Here is a 20,879-nt window from a genome sequence, read left to right on the forward strand (position 1 = left end):
TCCAGGTTGAGACATAAAAAGCTTCCTTTTAAAGATTTCATGGCACCCATGTAGTGGCTCAGAACATAACTGGGGTTGGGAATGAAGACAAGGACTGTTTTCATCAGTTATTTTTTGGCAATATTAAATATTTATCAGGTACTTATAACATGAGAATGAACATGTATGTCAGGGGAGGGAGAGAGGAAATGTGAACACAGTGAGCCGGAATGAGGACAATGCAGTCAAAATGCATATGGGGCACCTGGATGGCTTAGTCTGTTGGGCATCTGCCTTCGGCTCAGGTCATGATCCCGGGGACCTGGGATTAAGCCCTGCATCTTGAGCTCCCTGCTCAATGGGGAGCCTGCTTCTCTCTCTCCCTCTCCCTCCGTCCCTCCACCTGCTTATGCACACTTACTCTCTCTCTCTCAAATAAATAAATCTTTAAGAAATGCATATGATGGGATGCCTGGGTGGCTCAGTGGTTGAGCGTCTGCCTTCCACTCAGGGCACGATCCCGTGGTGTGGGATAGAGTCCCGTGTTGGGCTCCCTGTGGGGAGCCTGCTTCTCCCTCTACTTTTCCCTCTGCCTATGTCTCTGCCTCTCTCTGTCTCTCATGAATGAATAAATTTAAAAAATCTTCTTAAAAATTGCATATGACTATAGTAGAGTCACTGACCCCCGGGACCAATTTCCTTTGCTTCTTCTGGTGGCTTGGATACTCCATTTCAACACAGCTTTGGCTCCTCTGGTTCCCACATTTAGCCTGTCCATGACCATCTCTTGCTACACAGACTAGCTCTCCAAAATCTGGCTACTCTACCCAGAGACAGCCTTGGCTCTTTGACTCCGGCTGGATTCCCTCACCCTGTGGGTAGTTAGTGTCTTACCATACAGCCTGGCTTGTGTGTTTATTACCTCATTGACAGTTTCCATCTCCTTTTTCTACTTCCTGCAAGGCAATGGGCTTCCATCTGCTGGAGTAGGTGCCACAGATGCCACAGTATTTTCCAGGGACTCTGGCTTTCATTGTCCCTGCACAACAGAGCCTTTTGTGGCTGCCTCTATGTTCCACCACCTGTATCATTTTGGGTGCCTCCTCCCTCCTCTGTTCCACAGTGGTTTCTTTCCATGTGTCATCAGCAGCCTTCCTTCTGACTCTGGCTAACCTAAAAGTTGGAAGCATAAGACTTGGCACAAAGTCTCCTAAATATCTGTGCCTCAGTCCCAGGCTCTGCCACCTGAGGCAAAGAGCCATTGCTCTCTGTAACATGCCTAAGCTCCCCTTGGAGGTTATCAGCGTGGTGATCTCTCCTGTTACTTAATGTATGCCTAAGGTATCAGAGGCATCTTGGCACCATTCATGAATGACCTGGCCACTGAAGAGTTTGACAGTTAAACTCCTAGGTATGTAGTTTTATTAAGATAAGAAAAAGAAACTGAAATGAAACTAATATAATCACTGAGTTTCAGATACATATTTCTTTAGCACAGGAGGTATTCATTTCTAAAAGATCTCACTATGGTTATACAGAAGATTATTAGAAATTATTTTTAAAAAATTGGGGCACCTGGCTGGCTCAGTTAATAGAGCATGTAGCTCTTGATCTCGTGGTCATGAGTTCAAGCCCCAAGTTGGGTATAGAGATTACTTAGAAAAACAAAACACAACAGCCCATTGGTGATGGTTGAAAGTTGGATAAAGATTTTTAAAAACTTATTTAAAAAATGAATTAGGAAGTTGAGGAAATCCTTGTACATTTCAACGTCACCTTTTACCTCTAAAGAGGCTAAAGTGTATTAAGCATCTTCTATGAAAAGTGAGGCAATGAATACCCTAACACTCTGTCTGCTGTGAAATTTTCCTTATTTTTACTTTTTCAATGTTTACAATGTTATGTTCTAAACCCATAGTACTGGGAAGCCTGGGTGGCTCAGTGATTGAGCGTCTGCCTTTGGCTCAGGTCCCAGGATCCCAGGGTTCCCAGGATCAAGTCCCACATCAGGCTACCCACAGGGAATCTGCTTCTCCCTCTGCCTCTCTCTGTGTGTCTCTCATGAATAAATAAACTCTTTTTAAAAAGCCCCAAAAACAAAAACCATAATACATTGGTTTAGTGTCAGATCTGTATTCAAATGGCTTCAGTCCTTCCCACTAGCACTTTGCAAGAGCCTTCTCAGAGTTGTTTTTTAAAGCTCACCAGCTGATCATCTGAGCACCATGACGGTTCAGAACTGCTGCTGCTTTAGGGTCAGTGGACAAGGACTAAATGAGGACTTTAAGAAGATAAACCAAACCAGGAGATTGCTAAATGCCAGACTTCTGAAAATTGCTCTGGGGCTGTGCAGTTTCTTTAGGGAAGAGGTCTTTGAGTTTTATATGAAAAGGGGAAGCCTGGTTGTCTGGAGTTCTGAGTGAGAGACAAGTCAGGATAGAAGTCTCTCATCTATATACAGACTTTTAATTTAACTGTTGAGGTCAGACGCTCTACAGTATAGTAGCTTCCTCCTAAGCTGCACACGGCAATGCTTCCAAAGTGTTGTCCCCGGACGGGCAGCATCAGCATCAACTGAAATGTGTTAGAAATGTAAAGCTGAGGCTCTATTTTACCCCCAGACCTAGAGAATCTGAAACTACGTGGGTGAAGTCTAGAGATCTGTGTTTTAATAAACCCCCCAGGGGCTTCTGAAGCACCATCAAGCCTGAGAACCACCGGGCTACAGAAGCTAAGGGTGGCTGGTAGACCAGCAGTACCCAACATCACAAGGGAGCTCGTTAGAGATGCAAATTCACGGGCCCCACCCCCACACCCCTGCCGAAGAATCTGCATTTTAACGAGATCCCAGGATGTTTCATATGCATATTCACCTATGTGAAACCACTTTTGAAAAGCACTGCTTTTTCTAGGCCATTGGTTCTCAACCTCAGCTGTAGTGACAGAATTACCCAGGCAGCTGTAACCTGCCCCCTCCCCCCCACCATGTCCAGGCCTCATCCTGGACGAATTAAAGCAGAATCTCTGGGGGGTAGGGCTGGGCGTTGTGGCTGCGACAGCGCTCCGTGGGATTCCAACAGGCAGCAGAGGTTGAGTACTTTCTTCCAGGCTGTGGCTTATTTAACCATGCTTTATTAAATTACCACTCCTCTGTGTGCTTCCAGGAACTTCTGGATAGTGCTGATTTGCTGATGCCACCCATTCATTCAATTGTATTCTATTAAGTGTTTTGTGTGTATATGTTTTTTTTTTTATTGTTTCTCAATGGGGTCCTTGGAGATAGTGGAGCTGAATGCGTACAGTCAGCTTGCCTATGAAGTCAGAAGATCTTTAATAAAAAAAAAAAATTAACTTCTTATGAAAACTCAAGGGGAAAAAGAACACACACACAAAAAATATCAATCTCACAACCTCGAGATAACCTCTGCTAGCTTTGCTTTGGTATCTATCCTTCCAGGAGTTTTCTCTCTGTACCGGTACAAAACAAAATTGGGATCATGTGTAGATAGAGTCTAGGACCCTAATTCTGCTTAGCCGATTTCCTGAGCCTAAATTCCATTGAAAACATGCATCTAGGGATCCCTGGGTGGCTCAGCGGTTTAATGCCTGCCTTTGGCCCAGGGCACGATCCTGGAGACCTGGGGTCGAGTCCCACGTCGGGCTCCCTGCATGGAGCCTGCTTCTCCCTCTGCCTGTGTCTCTGCCTCTCTCTCTCTCTCTATGTCTATGATGAGTAAATAGAATCTTTAAAAAAAAAAAAAACAAAAAAACATGCATCTAAAAAACCCCCGTGTATACTCTTCTATAGTGTAGCTGTAATATATTCTGTTTGGTTGTTCCACTATTGGTGGTCAGCACGGGTGTTCCTAATTTGTTGATATAAAAATATAAAGCTGTTAGAATAATTTTGTTTTGAAAATTTTGTGCACATCTATTATTATTTCTTAGAATGAATACTAAGATATGAGATTACTGGCTCAAAAATATGAATAATTTATAGGCTATTAATACATATATATTTGTATTTCTAGAATTCTCTATGATAGTTAATTTTATGTGTCAACTTTGCTAGGCCCTGGTACCCAGATATTTGGTTATGCACCAGTCTGTGGTAGTATTTTTTAGATGAGATTCACATTTAAATCAGTTGACTTTTAATAAAGCAGATTACCCTCCTTAACGTGGATGGACCTCATCCAATCAGTTGAAGGCCTTAAGGGAAAAAAAGAGTCTAACTTCTGCCAGGAAGGGGAAATTCTGCCTGTAGACAGCCTTCAGACTTGAGCTGCAATATCAACTCTTACCTAGGTCTCCAGTCTTCTGGCTTGCCGTACAGATTCTGAACTTGCCAAGCCTACAGTCATATGAGCCAATTCCTAAAATATCTCTCTCTCTTCCCCTCTCTCCCTGCCACATCCTATTGATTCTGTTTCTCTGGAGAACCTTAACTAATACACTGTCCTTCCCCAGTATCTAGCACAATGCTTTCTTTAGAGAAGTTGTATAATAAATGTTTATTGAACCTTAGCATTAATTCATTAAGGTATTCAAGAGTATAATAAAGTTTTTCTCGTTCTCTTAAGGTTATTTATGTTTATACAGAAAACTTTCTGTTACATGAAGTTCAATGTGAAAAAGGAAGCTTTAGTGGTTATTTTACTTGATTTATCCATGCCCAAAGCATATGGCAAAAGATCAAATCAAATAGAGTCCCTTTTGCTGAGCTTTGCTTGAGTTTCCTCAAAAAAAAAAAAAAAAAAAACAGACCGAATGAAAATAACAATAAAAATTGTGTATGTCCTTTTTTAAATTGCTATTTAGTGAGCAACTACTATGTCTCCAACATTGTCTAAAACTGTCCAGAGACTGCAGAAGCTACTTTATTTAGTTGGTCCCCCTTAAAAATATAATGAAGTTACTGGTTACTGGAGATAAGTAGTTTCTGTGCTCTGTGTATTTCCTTTTCTGAGGTAGGTTAAAAAAAAAGGACACTTGGATGGCATAAAGTCTGTCTTAGATGTCATAATAGCATGACTTTGTGATTGTTAGCTTTGTGATTGTTTAATAACTTGCTTTTATTTAAAAATTCTGTTTTGACTTAATAGCATGCTTTTGCATGATGACATCACTAATTGCACCTAGTGTAGAAAATAAAATAATATTTCTCTGTGAAAGTAATATTTAGACTACTGTTAGATAAATCAGGATATAACTATAAAGTACAATATTGTCTGGCTTGCCATTAAATATTCTTTATTATTTTAAACTCCATTAAAAACAAATGATAGGACATTTCCTATTATACTGAATGAGCTATGGAAATAGGAATGCCAGCTTTTTATTGACAAAGGAATATTGAACTGCTTTCTCACCAGAATATATGAGTGGAGATATTTGATAATATAGTACAGCAATCCAACAGAGATGAGCTAAATTCAGACTGGAAGCATGATTCACTCTCAACTTGGGCAGGAAAGGAATTAAAATTGCTCTGAAAGTAAAGTACTTCATCTACCTGATTGCATTTATCCTAGATGGCAATGGCAAAATTTTGAGCACATATTTTACAATAATCTTACAATCCATGGTCACTCTCTAGATTCTCTTAAGGTCAGCGTTCCCAAGGCTGGCCTAACAACAGATTTACCTAGAATGCTTGTTACAGACTCCTGATCCCACTCCAGATGACCTAAGTGCAAAAATCTTGGGGAATGGTCTAGGTATATGTATTTTTAATAAGTCTCTCCTGGTGATGGTTGCACTCAATCAAATTTGGAAAACACTATTTCAGGCTATTAATATTCATACACATGGTGCTAGACCAGGAGACCAGGGATGGCCATACAGATAAATCACAATGAACTGGTTTGGTTGTAGTTTGAGGGGCAGCATAATGATTATTCCCTCTCTTGTGTCTATAATCCTGGCATTTTAGATTCATATTTTACTATCTTCCTAGTTCTTTTTTGTATGTTACACATCCTGGAAATATTTGCATTATGAGATGTTAAGAATTTTACCACGTGACAGGAAGAACTGAACATAATGGAAGCTCTGGGCTTGGATGGGGGATGACAGCAGTGTGGACACATATATAAAGGGGATTTGTGGAACATCACAGGTATACTATGCCTATTCCTAGACCTCCCTAGGAAGCCAGCTCCATAGCAGATAGAGGTCCAAAGAACATCCTATATTTTAGCAAGGAGTCAATTTTCTTACTGAAATATTGGGCCTCTGATTTATTTTCCCCTTAATAGAAGTGTCAAATGGGATAATATATGAAAAAATAAATAAAATATTACATACATTAGACCATAATCTAGTGAAATAATTTAGTGACCTATGATTTGGGGAGTGTAATTATATACCCATGCAATGTATGTGTGTATGTTTGTGTGTGACGTGTGTGTGTATATACACACACTCACACCTTCCAAACACACCTATATACGTATGTATGTGTATATTCATATACATTTACGAATACCCAAGGGGTGGGGTAAGGGAAACAAGTATACCTAAAATAACTTTGTTTCCAAGAATTGTAAGATGACTCCCAATACTCTAAAAACGTATAGCACAGCTCCTCATACAAAGTTAATACTCTCTCTTGCCATATGGATCTTTGTTCATGTTTTTGGTTTATAATGATATATGAGCTATTAAGGTAATTAATGTAGGTGTTCACTGAGCTTTTGAAAGCTACCTGTCCAGGGAGCACCCAGCATTCCAGTGCTGGCCTCCTTCTGAATTGGTAATTCAATCTAGTGATAAAGAATATGAGCTTTGCTGTTACGTTAGACTAGGGTCCGGGTACTATGTGTATTATTTACAAGTCAATGTAAGTAACTATTTTTGAGTCTCAGTTTTCACATCTGTAAAATGGTACTAATAATTTTATAGTGGAAATAACTCTTGGAGTTAGTATAAGGATGGAATGAGATTTTTCATGTAAAAAGAATATTTAACTTTTATTATAAATATTGAGACAAACATCCTAGGATATTGCCATCTCTTAACAAAAGGGATGAGTGGCCTGACATATAATCCATTACTGTCTTTTCCATAGAGACAAGGGGAATTCTGATTCTAAAAAAGTGATGGAGAAGAGTGAATTCAGCTGATCCTAGATTTGATTCAATGTCTGCCTTCAAGAAGTGGGAGGAGGCTCTTGAAAAGTACTGATCTGGTAACAGTAGCTTCTTATTATGGAATTGGGATGAGAACCCCTCATTTTTGCTCTCATGGTTGCTCAGGAGTCAGAGGAAAAGTAGAGAGTGAGAGTAAGAGTGAAAACATGCAAATACACTAACATGACATGGCCAAAGAGGGCAGATCTCAATAAAATGATAGGTTAGCATCTGAGATGGAGGCTCTAGAAAAGGTGAAGGTAAAGCCAGGCTCAAACTCTGAGACCAAAGAGGTCTGATTAAGTTAGAAAATCAAAATTATTTATTTTTAATGGTTTTGGACAGAGTATGGACTTCATCTAACAAGGTGGAAATATTAACAGTTATATGGTAGAGATTTTTGAGCATGGTCCATTTTCATGGAAGTCATTTTTAGCCCATTCTAAATTCTCTGTGTTAAAAGGATACATGAATTCATTAAATTATTTTTAACTCAGCTCATTATTACAGTCAGCTTGACATCTCAGACAGTTGCTAATTTTTAACCAATTTAACAAAATGTCTTTTGTTAAGACTTAAGTAGCAATGCTTCTAACTTTTTATAGTTGAAGCAAAAGAAAGCCTTTTACAGAAGAAATAAATGTTTTGAAGGTATATTGCATATAGAATGATTTTGAATCAGAGCTAGAGAGACCCTACAAATGATTTTGTTCAATCCTCCCTTGGACAGATGAGGTAACAAGATTATGCCCTGATACCCACATTACGGTGATAATCAGTAAATAAGTAATAAACCTATCACATCTTTAGAGACTATCTAATATATTCACAGCATGGTGCTACAGGGTGAAACATAAAGGAACTGTATAAGACATGCCCTCTGTTTCTACACAATGGTTATGATCCAGCCAAAGGATCAGATGAGCTTGTGTAACAATATTTGAGGTAGCTTATCATAAGTGGTGCAAAATGATACCTGAATTAAGAAGTTGGAAAGATCTCCTTGGACAGTCTTTTTTTAAAAAAGCTTTTTAATCATTTTTTAAACGATATAGATTCACATTTAGTAATAAGAAAAGATGCTTTGCTACAGTTTTGAGTGAAAAAAGTAGCTTACAAAATAATATAGTGTAATCTATTGACTTTTTTGTGAATAGCTCTATGAATTTTAACACATGTGTAGATTGATGTAACCATGACCACAATACAGAAAAGTTCAATCATACCAAAAATCTCCATCATTCTGTCTCCTCGTCCCCCAACTCCTAAACCCTAATAACCATTGATTCATCCTCCATCACTATAGTTTCTCTGTTTGTGACTTTTTATGACTGTCTTCTTTTACTAGGCCTAATGCCTTTGAGATTCATTCAAGTTGTGTGGATCAGTGGTTCATTCTTTTTTATTGATGAATAATATCCCATTGTATAGATGTGTCACAGTTTATTTATCCATTTACCCACTGAAGGACGTTTGGGTTGTTTTGGAGAGTCTTATGTTGAGAGAAACTTCTTGAGCAGGATGGTATTTTAATGCACTCTGATTTTTGCTCTGACTGTGCTTTGCATATCAGTTCATTTATTGATAAGGTTTATGCCAATAACAAAAAATGCATTGTTAAAATTATTCATAGGGACTAAGAGGTTTTTCTTAAAATATAGCCTTGATGCACATATTGGAGGTTTTTATTGGAGTTTGATTTGCCAACATATAGCATAACACCCAGTGCTCATCCCAACAAGTGCCCCCCTCAGTGCCCGTCACCCAGTCACCCCATACCCCCGCCCACCTCCCCTTCCACCACCCCTTGTTTGTTTCCCAGAGTTAGGTGTCTCTCATGTTCTGTCATCCTCACTGATATTTTCACTCATTTTCTCTTCTTTCCCCTTTATTCCTTTTCACTATTTTTTATATTCCCCAAATGAATGAGACCATATATTTGTCCTTCTCCAATTGACTTACTTCACTCAGCATAATACCCTCCAGTTTCATCCATGCTGAAGCAAATGGTGGGTATTTGTCATTCCTAATGGCTGAATAATATTCCATTTTATACATAGACCACAGCTTCTTTATCCATTCATCTTTCGATGGACACCAAGGCTCCTTCCACAGTTTGGCTATTGTGGACATTGCTGCTATAAACAATGGGGTGCAGGTATCTCAGTTTTTCACTGCATCTGTATCTTTGGGGTAAATCCCCAGCAGTGCAATTGCTGGGTCATAGGGCAGATCTATTTTTAACTCTTTGAGGAAACTCCACACAGTTTTCCAGAGTGGCTGTACCAGTTCACATTCCCACCAACAGGATCCACATATTGTTATGGTTATAAATGTTGATGTTCATTCATTCGTTGAACCAATATATTTAGTGAATGCCAACTATGTGCTAGCCACTATGGGTAAAATAATGAAACAAAGTGCTTGTGCTCATGTTACAATCTAGTCAAGGAAGAAAGACAACAAACATACACAAACAGTCCTTGAATATTTCAGATTGTGGTGAATCCTACAAAGAAGCAGGGTAAGGGGTAGGGTACCTGGGTGGCTCAGTGGTTGAGCATCTGCCTTTAGCTCAGGTCATGGTCCTGGGGTCCTGAGAATGAGTCCCACATTGGGCTCCCCACAGGGAGCCTACTTCTCCCTCTGCCTATGTCTCTGCCTCTGTCTTTGTGTCTTTCATGAATAAATAAATAAAATCTTTAGAAAAAAAAGAAGCAAGGCAAGGATCTAGATAAGAGTGATGGGTGGTATGAAGTCCTGTTATTTTAATATATAGTTTGGTAAGGGAGGGTTTCTCTGTTGAGCAGGGACTTGAAGAAAGTGGTGGTGGTGAGGGGGGAGGTGAGACATGCAAATATCTGGGGGAAGAGCATTCTAAGCAGAACAAATGAATAGATTTTGTTAATATTGTTTATCAAAATAGCACAAAAGACATTTTTAGTCAAGCCTGCTTTTCTTCCCAATTATAGGTCAGGGTAAAATGACTTTAACTTGATGATGGAAAGGAGTTAATGAACTGACGCCTTATCACTACCAATGCAGACCTTCTGTGGAAGGTAAAGGGAAAAAGAGAGAGGTGGGAAGAAGAAGAAAGAAATGGCAGGATGGAGCTGAGTGAGAGAAATGAAGGACTGGAGACAGGAAAGGCAAAGAAAGACAGATAAAACACAGGAGAATAATGGGTTTGAATTTCAATGTCAGACTGCCCAGGCAAAAGCCTCCAGTCAGGAACTTATCTCCCACATCCTAAACAGTATCTACTACATATTGGTGTCTGAAATTGCTTGCACCAACACTACCTTTTGGTGGGGCTCTAGGTTCTCATTTTTTAAGATTTTATTTTATTGTATTATTTTCTAAAGTTTTTAATTTTAAATAATCTCCACACCCAACATGGACCTCTAGAACCCACAACCCCAAGATCAATAGTCACATGTTCCACCCACTGAGCCAGCCAGGTATCCCGGTTCTCATTTTGAAGGCAATCTATTTAATAATAAAGTCTCTATGGATACCTGGTGTATGACCAGGCCTGAGACAAGGAACAGACAGATGAATGACAAAGCACGGCCTTATAGGCAGAAATGAATATATATATATGTTCATAATACCTTTATTTTACAGTGTCTATTTCCTTGGATTTCTCTTATATGTTCCCTACACACACACACACACACACACACACACACACACACACGGAGTATGGTAAGGTTGCTCTCAAGCTTATATCCAGCCCAACACATGACACATCTGAGGGATATAATAAACCCCCAAGAGAACTGGTGACTCACTACGCAATGATTATCATATTGTCGGAGCATGAATGTAATTCTGATCTGACCCCGAGGGCATGGAAAAAGTCTTACTAACCTTTTTCACATCACAGCATACATAGAAAAAGATAATGAAATCACGGCACAGTGAAGTGATGAGAAGGATGCCCCAGATCCCAGTCAGCCACCCCTGGGGCTGAGGAGCACAGTCTCCGTGCACATTAGCGGCACATTCATGGAATATCATTTGGAAGTTTAAGGATCATCCTCTAGTTTAAGGATGAAACACAAGATTTTCATTTGTATACTTTTTCCTGTCTCGACTACCCCTGCCCTCCATCAAGCTACCTTTTGTAGGCTAAAGCAATTTGAAGATGCTGAAATACTATGAATCCACACATACATACAAGGCCCTTCCATTAGAATTGTGAATTTTTTTAATCACTTGAGATCCATGTTAACTTGAAGATCACCATCTGATGTCTATAAATAATAGCTAATAGAAAATGCATGAATGAGGCTCCTGTTGTATTGTGGCTCATGATTATTTACCCATTTAAGACCTGGGCCTTTCTGAGAACCAAAGCCCGTGGATGGGCGTGGGTGGGTGGAGTGGGTTGGGAGGATGGGGGAAATAGGGATTGGGGATTAAGGAGGGTACTTGTCGGGATGAGCACAGGATGATATATGGGAGTGTGGAATTACTATATTGCACACCTGCAACTAACATAACACTGTATGCTTGCTAACTGGGATTTAAATAAAAACATAAAAAAGAAGCCTGTAGCATAATATTGCACATGAACAAAGCACGGTAGATGCTCCTCAGGAAACGCAGAATATGCTATTCACAACTTGTCAAATTTAAGCTTATTATTAAACATTACTTCCACTCAGATGTAAAAATCACTCCCATTGAAACAAAAGATTACAGTTCATGACAAGTGTAGATAGGATGCTAATTAACAAAAGTGCTTACAATTGTGCCATTTTGAGCTGACTCCAGCCTTAGTTTGCTGTGAAAGGTTTCAGTTTGCAATAGTAGTCCTGTCTTTTCTCAACTTGTTTTTTGAAAATAAGACCATTTCTGTTATTTATAGGACAGAACATCATACTGGGGCCAATTTTTATGCTGTATGGAGTAGCTTCCTGAGAAAAAAGCCCTGTCTTTTAAGACTAAACTTTTCTTCTTGATGGCAGTCATACTATTTATTACATGTATAAAGATGATGATTAATTAATAGGAAGGAGTTCAGGAACAGTGATCTTCAGCTGTAATGGAGGAACTTGCCAACAAAACGGAGTTCTGAACATAATGAAGACTTGAAAATGAAATCTACCTTATCTGGAGAAAAGCTCTCCCAGCCGCTGAAGATATAAATAGGGAAAAATCAATTAGCACAGACTAGAATTGAAAATCATGTGGTTTATTAGATAATGAAATTGTTTTTGGTGAAGGAAATGCAAACGAATCCGTGACCAAGGATGATAACGCTAATATCCTTCTTTGGAGGGACAGTGTAAAAATGAATGCTGGCAAAGTGACACCCTTCTTTCTTCATTAATTTAACTTCCTCCTAGGCTGGGGGCAAATATGTAATTTTCACGCCCAGATGATAATAGAAGGATTAGGTTAAAACCTATTCTGGAATGGAGGTGGGTGGAAATGTGCAATCTAACTATTTAGCTCAAGGCAAATGTTTTACAGAAGTAGGGACTGCAGAAGTGGAAGCTGCCAAAGGAGGAAGGAGGGAAAAGCCTTTCTTTAGTGCTCTCTTGGAACACATATGCCCTGAGATCTTGATGATCCCAATATGTACGTCTTCCCACATTGTTGTTTCAAGGGCAATGGGTAGTACGTAGAGTGGTTTCTTACCTATTACACAATGAGAGTTATTGACAAAATGATGAGTATAGCCCAATACTGTATGGAGATAGTCCTATATGCTACATCCTCACTTGGAGATCAGCTATCAAGTAGATAGGTTTTCTTTTTTTTTAAATTTTTATTTATTTATGATAGTCACAGAGAGAGAGAGAGAGAGAGAGAGAGAGAGAGAGAGGCAGAGACATAGGCAGAGGGAGAAGCAGGCTCCATGCACTGGGAGCCCGACGTGGGATTCGATCCCGGGTCTCCAGGATCACGCCCTGGGCCAAAGGCAGGCGCCAAACCGCTGCACCACCCAGGGATCCCATGTACATAGGTTTTCAAACATACCAAGGAAGCAGAGGAGATGGACCCCCTTTCCAAGGGTCTTAAAACACCAGATTCTCAGAGCAGAAAGGGCACTGGCAAATTATGTAGTTTAATTCTCTTATTTCACAGAGGAGGAAACTGAGGCCAAGTGAGAGAAGGGACTCCTACGAGGTCATTTACTCAGCTAGTAGAGCTCTTCATCTTCCTTGAGTCTAACCTTTCTATTAAACCATGCTACTTCTTGCTGAAGGTGAAATTAAGTGTGCGGACAAATGAGAGACATTTCTTCCTTCAGTCTCTCACCCATTCAACTAGGTTGGCCAGGTTTAGCAAATAAACAATAATTTTTAAATATACGTATATCCCAAATATCACATGGGGCATACTTCTGCTAAAATTTATTTGTTGTTTATCAGCAATTCAAATTTAATTGGGTGCCCTAAACTTTATTTGGCTGTCCTACAGTCAACACATAGCTTTTATTTCTTCCCTGTGCCAGGTATTTCATTATTGTCCATGCCGATGAAAGGGAGGATGGACAAAATAATTAGCAGTATGGACTGAAGTCAGTGGAATCAGAGGATTTGGTGCTCTGCTTGCTGCAGCCCCACTAAACCAAAAATGTTTCATGCATTGAAAGGCCTCTTCTAAAAAAAAAAAAAAAAAAAAAAAAAAAAAAAAAAAAAAGAAAGGCCTCTTCTGCACAAGGTCACTTATTTGGAGCTTCTCTCTTGCTTCTAACAGGTCTGTTGTGGAACTGGGCAATAATCAAGGATGGATGGCAAGAGATATTTATGAATTGAAGACTATGCTATAAATACTGGTGGTGTTCACAGAATCTTACAACACATCATTTTGGAAACTAGGGTTATAAGAGATGAAACAATTAGTACTAAAGTACTAGAGGATTAGTACTAGAGAAGGTATGAGGAACTCGAGTCCAGAGTTTATGAGATATGGCAGATTTTCAAAAACACCTGGAAATTTCTTAAACTACAGGTTCTTAGGTCTCACTCCCAAAGGACCTAATTTAGGAGAACTGGAATTTGACTCAGAATCCTAATGGTGCTCATGCAGGTGGTCTGGGGACAACACATTGTAAAACACTGGCCTAAGATATGTGAAGATGATCTTTATCTCCCCTCTGGTCCCAACCTCTTTCTGCTCTCCTGTTACTCAACCAGAGCTAAGTCCCCTTCAGGATTTTAACCTCTCCCCAACATATATTGTACCCGTGTAGTAGTCTATTTGCTCATGACTATTTACTCTTTCTAAACATAAATTCCTAATTATGAAGTAGCTTCCAATCTTCCTCCCAACTAAGGTGGCTAGATGGTTGGAATCATAGGCCTGTTGCACATTACTTTTGCTTTGTTTTGATCTGAGTGCACAAACTCTAGTGAGAAATATCAGTGTAAAACTTAGAGCTTTTTTTCCACCCTTGTTCTGGATGTCATATACCAGTGCCCTCCTGTACTTTGAGAACGATGCCCCCTCTTTTCTGCCACAAAGAGATATCCCATCAAGAAAGACATCACACTGAATTTCACCTGTTCCTTGAGGCATGAACTAGACTTCCAAATACAGAGATAGAGGGAAAAATATTCTAGAAAGAGACATCATCACTAATGTGTTAATGTTTCTGAAACCTGAGTTATCATCAGAATCACCTGAAGGTTTGGTAAAAATTTATTTGGGGAGAGCATTCAAAGTCTGTCTCAGATTTAAATAAATATAGGATGGGCTCTGGAGTCTGCCTGTTGAGCAAACTCCACAATTATGAAGTATAATTAGGTTTAAGAACTACCTGAGCTAAAGTATGGGCACCTGGAAAAAAAAGAAGTAAAGGAGCCTGGTATCCTTGAATCTTTTTGTGGGGTGAGGGTGGGGGTGGTGGTCTAGGAATCAGGCAGTGACTTGCTGCATGCTGTATGTCTCCTTGATTTCTACTGCCTTGCCATTATGAAGTTAGATGTGGTTTAAGGATGTGCAAAACCATGTTTCCCTCCTATCCACCCAACAGCAAATGTGCTAAGGAGAGCAGAGTATGGAAGTGAAGTGCTGACCTACATTCACTCCAGCAATAATAGACACATGTCGCCAGTCATTTCTTGGACCATCAGAATCAGTAAAGTGCCTAAAAATGACTGTGCATTATTCAGCAATCTAGATGTGCTTTGAAAGCCTCCTTTGATGGATTGGGCTTTCTTCAGTGTGATTGATGGTTCAGACACCACATGCCTGGTGACCCGGAGAAAGACATTTAATTTCTATCTATGGGGATAATTCCAGTGCCCTGGTGGCACTTGTATATATGATGGCAAGAATTTAAATCCCATCTTTTGAAATCTGGAACCAGACATAATGTTCTGGGGTTCAAAAGGCTAGTGTGGATAATGCAATTAATGAGCCCAAAGAGTATCTATTATGGGAGTTGGGGACAAATCCTTACTGCATTACTGATACACTCACTCATGGTGAGATTTTCCCCATGTTGTTCATATTTGTAGGTATAAATTCAATCCCTCTGGAATAGTAACAATTATTCTTACTATCATTTTGGGGGTGCTTGTGTGTGCTGATACAGTGGTAGGCCTTTTATGCACGTTATATTCTTTAGTTCTTCCAACAACTCATATAGGTAGGTGTCATTCACGTCATTTCATGAAAGAGAAAACTGTGGCTTAGAGAAGATCCTTTCATTCCTTCATACATTCATCCATTCAACAAAGATGCACTGAGCATTGATTGATTATGTGCTAGGCACAGCTCTAGGTGCTGGGGGAACCCAACAAAATTTCTTTTATTGTAGGGCTTACATGCTAGTGGAGGAAGGCAGATCAAAACTAAATAAATGGGTATTTGTAGGTGATGATTAGTGCTAAGGAAAAAAAATACCAAAAAAAGAAAAAAAAAAAGATTGTGTAAAAAGAATAGAGTAGGAGCTCTTTTAGAAAGGGTAGTCAGGGAAGCCCTCTGATAAAGTGATATTTTTTAGTAGGGTCCCTAAGGATATAAAGGGGGGGTTGATGAAGAATCTGTTCACAGTTCCACTGCCAGAACAATCTACCACCTCCAGTCAATCTCAGCGCCATAAGATACCTCCACCCAAAGTTCCCCTTTGTCACAAGCTACCCATGTCACAAAAAAGAGACAAAAACAATCATTGGAATAAAGGACCACTCATCACCGAGGAAAACAGTTTTCACAGAGAAAGAAGTGAGAGAAGGGACTCCTACGAGGTCCCTTCTCTGAGAGCTTGCTCAAATGACTAGGCTAGTTCTATAGATTTTTTCTGTATTTTATGACATATCTGTTGTTGTTTTTAAAGTTTTTATTTATTTTTTTGAGAGAGAAAGCTCAAGCATGAAGGAGGGAGGGGGGAGGCAGAGGGAGAAGGAGAAGCAGACTCCTGACTGACCAGGATGCACAACATGGAGTTCAATCCCAGGATACTGGGATCATGACCTGAGCCAAAGGCAGACACTCAACCAACTAAGCCACCCAGGTGCCCCATTGTTTTTTGAAGTGAGCTCTACACTCAATGTGGGGCTTGAAATCACCACCCTGAGATCAAGAGACGCATGCTCTACTGACTCAGCCAGCCAGGTGCCTCATTTTATGACCTATTTGTAACTTGAAGGTACCGAAGAACTGAAAGTGTATTGCTGTCCACCTATAGGTGGTGCGTTTCTGTTCTCTCCTGTTCTTGCATGCAGAGTGTCAGCAGTAAACAGCAGTCTTAATTTGAGTAAGCCTCTAGCTTTTATTTCAAAGAGCTTCCCAAGAAAAGAGAACAGAAAGTTTGAAGATCTGAGGCAAGAGTATGTTGGTGAGTTTGCCTTTTGGGCCAGCATGACTGTAGTGGAGCAGGGAGGCAAGAGTGGTAGGAGACAAGGTCACAGAGGTCACAGGGTCCAGGTCCATGCAAGTCACATAGCCAGGGAGTGGGAGAAGCAGGATTTAACAAAGACTTCTCTGACTCTACAGTCATCATTTCTGATAAACTTCAGAAAATAGAAACTACCAGATAGAATGTCCTCATCCTCCCACTGCCTAATCTCCCCTCCAATCTGCATCAGCATATTTTAGAATTGAGAACAAATGGTCTTACTCCATATAAAGGACAAACTTCTCCATGTGGGTTCCAGATCCCAGCCTTCTTACATTTCCAAAGGTATTATTCTTGCAATTCTCTTCTCTCTCCTGAATCATCAATTTCTTCTGCTTTCCATTTTCTATTAGCATACAAATATGCTGTAGTATCTCAGATCCTTAAAAAATGAATAAAAAGAAAAAAACACGAAACCCCACACTCCCTCCTGTTTGTCTTTAAACCACAGTGTAAGTTACTATTTCTACTTCTTCCCTTAGTAATTATTTTCTAAAGCTACTCCATCACCTCCACTGAGATTACCCTTGTCAAGTTCACCATCCCTGATGCCATATCCTTGGGCTATTTTTCCATTTCTTAAAATATTTTATTTATTTATTCATGAAAGACACACAGGGAGAGGCAAAGACCTAGAGGGAGAAGCAGATGCCCGGCGAGGAGCCTGATGTGGGACTCGATCCCAGGATTCTGGGATCACGACCTGAGCCAAAGGCAGATGCTCAATCGCTGAGTCACCCAGGTGCCCCTATTTTTCCATTTTGATCTGACTTTACCTCAGCAAATTTGACAGAATTAGCCACTTTACTGCAACATTTTCTCTACGTTTTCTAAGACCTCACATTCCTACTTCACTGGCTCTTCCTTCTTAGGATCCTCTGCTATGCTCTCTTTCCAGTCTCTGTATGAATTATTGTCCAGGCTTAAGTTGTGTAAATTCTGTTTTTTCTAGGTGAGCCCATCAAGTCACAGGTGTTAACTGCCATTTATACACCATCACTATCTCCATCTTGCATCTTATATCTGAGCTCCATATTTATTTATGTCTTCTGTTATCTATTTTATATGTCCATCTTTTTTAAAGATTTTTATTTTTATATTTGCTTTTTTAAAGATTTATTTATTTATTTATTTATGAGAGAGAGAGAGAGAGAGAGAGAGAGAGAGAGAGGCAGAGACACAGGCAGAGGGACAAGCAGGCTCCATGCCGGAGCCCGACATGGGACTCGATCCAGAGACTCCAGGATCGCGCCCTGGGCCAAAGGCAGGCGCTAAACCACTGAGCCACAGGGATCCCTATTTTTATATTTGAGAGTGAGAGAGAGAAAGAGAGCTGGCACACGGGCTTGGCGGGGCATCGCAGAAGGAGGAGGAGGAGCAAGCTCTCCCTTGAGCAGGGAGCCCTAGCTGGGGCTGGATCCCAGGACCCCGGGATCATGACCTGAATGAAGGTAGATGCTTAACCCACCGAGCCACCCAGCTACTCCAATATGTGCATCTTGAGGTCTCATAGATATTGTAAATCTAATACATTTTGATTTCTTTCCTAAGCCTGTTGTTCTCCTGATATTCCTTCACTCAAACTAAGGCATCCTCCTCCTTGCAGAGATTCAAGTCAGAAACCTAGGAGTCCTCCTGTGTTCTCCCTTTGCCTCCGCTCCATTATTAAGCCCTGTTGGTTCTACTTCCCAAACACATCACAAATACATATATTCTTCACCTCCGTAAACAACTAACTTACTCCTGGCCAGTATCAGTGTGTACCTGGCTTACTACAATGGTGTCCTCATAGGTTTCCTTGCTTCTAGGCTTCTCTTCCAACAACAAAATGTTTTCCCACAAAATGGCCAGTTATTTTTACAAGCTCTCACTGGTTTTGCTGGTGGTATTTTGAGGGGATAGAATGAGCTGCTTCAAGCTGAGCCACCTGGGTGTGTCTAGTTGGGGGAGGAGAGTCTGGCCCACTGGGCTTTCTGAGCAGGTGCTTGATGTAGTGGGATATTCCCTGTCCATGGGTGATGAAGAGAGGTTTCCATGTCCATGGCTTGTCATGGCAGGATCTGGATTTGTCTTGCTGGTGCTGACCTGGTATCTTTGGATAGGTAGAGAAGTCTCAGGTCATTTCCTGTCTGGGTGCTTATTGAGGTGAGATCCCCTTTGCCAGCTTTCCAGTGGCCACTTATCATTCCTTTGGGTGAGGGAGGGGGCTCTGTACATTTTGCATTTCCAAATTTATATCTCCATTCTGTACCTCTTTTCTGAGTTTCATGCTTGTATATTCCACCATTTATTTAATATGTCCATTTTCATGCCCAATGAATATCTCACATCTAATATATCTTGATCTCTTCTCAACAGTCACTTATTTATCCACTCCCTAGGGTAGTTTCTTTGGGAAGCATTCCTTGGGACCCATTTGAGCTTAGTGGGCAGGATATTCACTAAACTGTGTTATTAATGGTAACACTTGTGAAAGGGAAATGAAGGAAGCAGGGCTGGGCACAGGGAAGAGTCAAGGCATGATCCAAACCCAAGAAAATCCTACAAGGATTTGGGTGGCTCAGTTGGTCGAACGTCCAACTCTTGGTTCTGGCTCAGGTCAATCTCTAGGTTGTAAAATCAAGCCCTGTGTCAGGCTCTGTGCTCAGTGCAGTCCCTCTCCCTCTGCTTGGGCACACTGTCTCTCATATAAATAAATTAATCTTAACACAAAAAGAATCCTACAAGGAGCTATAGCACAAGAATAATCCTTCATAATTGTCACAAATTTGGCAAGTTTGCTGGGCCCTTGTAGTCTCCATGAACTGTACCTTGGATGTGGGCCACCTGGGAAGGGTGAAGCAACTATTAGGTCAGCTGCGGCTAAGGGCTGTCCTCACATAGCACTTGCAGCTGCTGTGGCAACAAGTCCTTCACTGAAGTGGGGTCTGAGCAGTGCCTCAGTTCCCACATGATAACCACAGTCCCAACCTGATGGGCCTCATTTGTCTCTGCGTCGTGGAATTGCATAGACCTGCACTGGGTGAGTGTTTCTAGTCCTGGGGGCTGCTAGCTAAAAGTTCTGTCCTCAGCCTTGTAATCTGCTAAAGTTTAACCTGGCCCCAGCGATGCTTCCTGGGTGTGCATCCACAGAGGGTATGCGCTGGTCTCAGCAGAATGCCAGCTGAGGGTTTCCTCCAGTCTCATCAGATACACCTGTTCATGGTGGCCAAGATTTTCCTCCCTAGCCTGCTTGCTAGGTGAGAATTCTAAGCCTGGACCATGGTGCACTCATGGCTCAGGATTTCCCTACCAGCCGTACCTACACTAGCGAAGAAGTTCCTCTGGGTGCAAATGGTCTAGCCCTTAAGAGTTATACCTAGCCCCTATATGTCCAGTTGGGAGCCCTTTAAATATTAGATCGTGGATTTCCTTTGTGTGTGTGAGACAATAGTGATGAATAGTGCTTGGCATGTTTTCATGGGGGTTTATTGGCCATCGGTACATAATCTTTCATGGCTTTTCTGATTCCTTTGTTCAGTTGCTGGTAATGTTTGTGTTCTTATTGACTTGTGTGGGATTTTTGACTTGATATGGGATATTATTGACTTGTGTGGGACTTCATGTATAATCTATGTGTATATATGAGGGAGGTTTATTCCTGGACAAGCTTGTTTTTTTGAGTAAGATGACCAGCAGAGAAGCTAATTAGCCTGCCACTGTCTCTAGGCAAAACCTCCCTTTGAGGTGACTTAAAGGGCACGACTGTTCATCATTTGACCATAACAACGCTGGTCTTTGGATGTGAAGCTTCTGACTAGAACCTACAAACATAGGTGCCACCCCCCCCATTTCAAAACCGTGTTATTTTTTCAGTTGCCCTGTGCCATTTGTCTGCATACATAGTTCTTCCCTCAAGTTAA

The sequence above is a fragment of the Canis lupus genome, chromosome X (assembly GCF_003254725.2).
Source record: "Canis lupus dingo isolate Sandy chromosome X, ASM325472v2, whole genome shotgun sequence".
Lineage (NCBI taxonomy): Eukaryota > Metazoa > Chordata > Mammalia > Carnivora > Canidae > Canis > Canis lupus.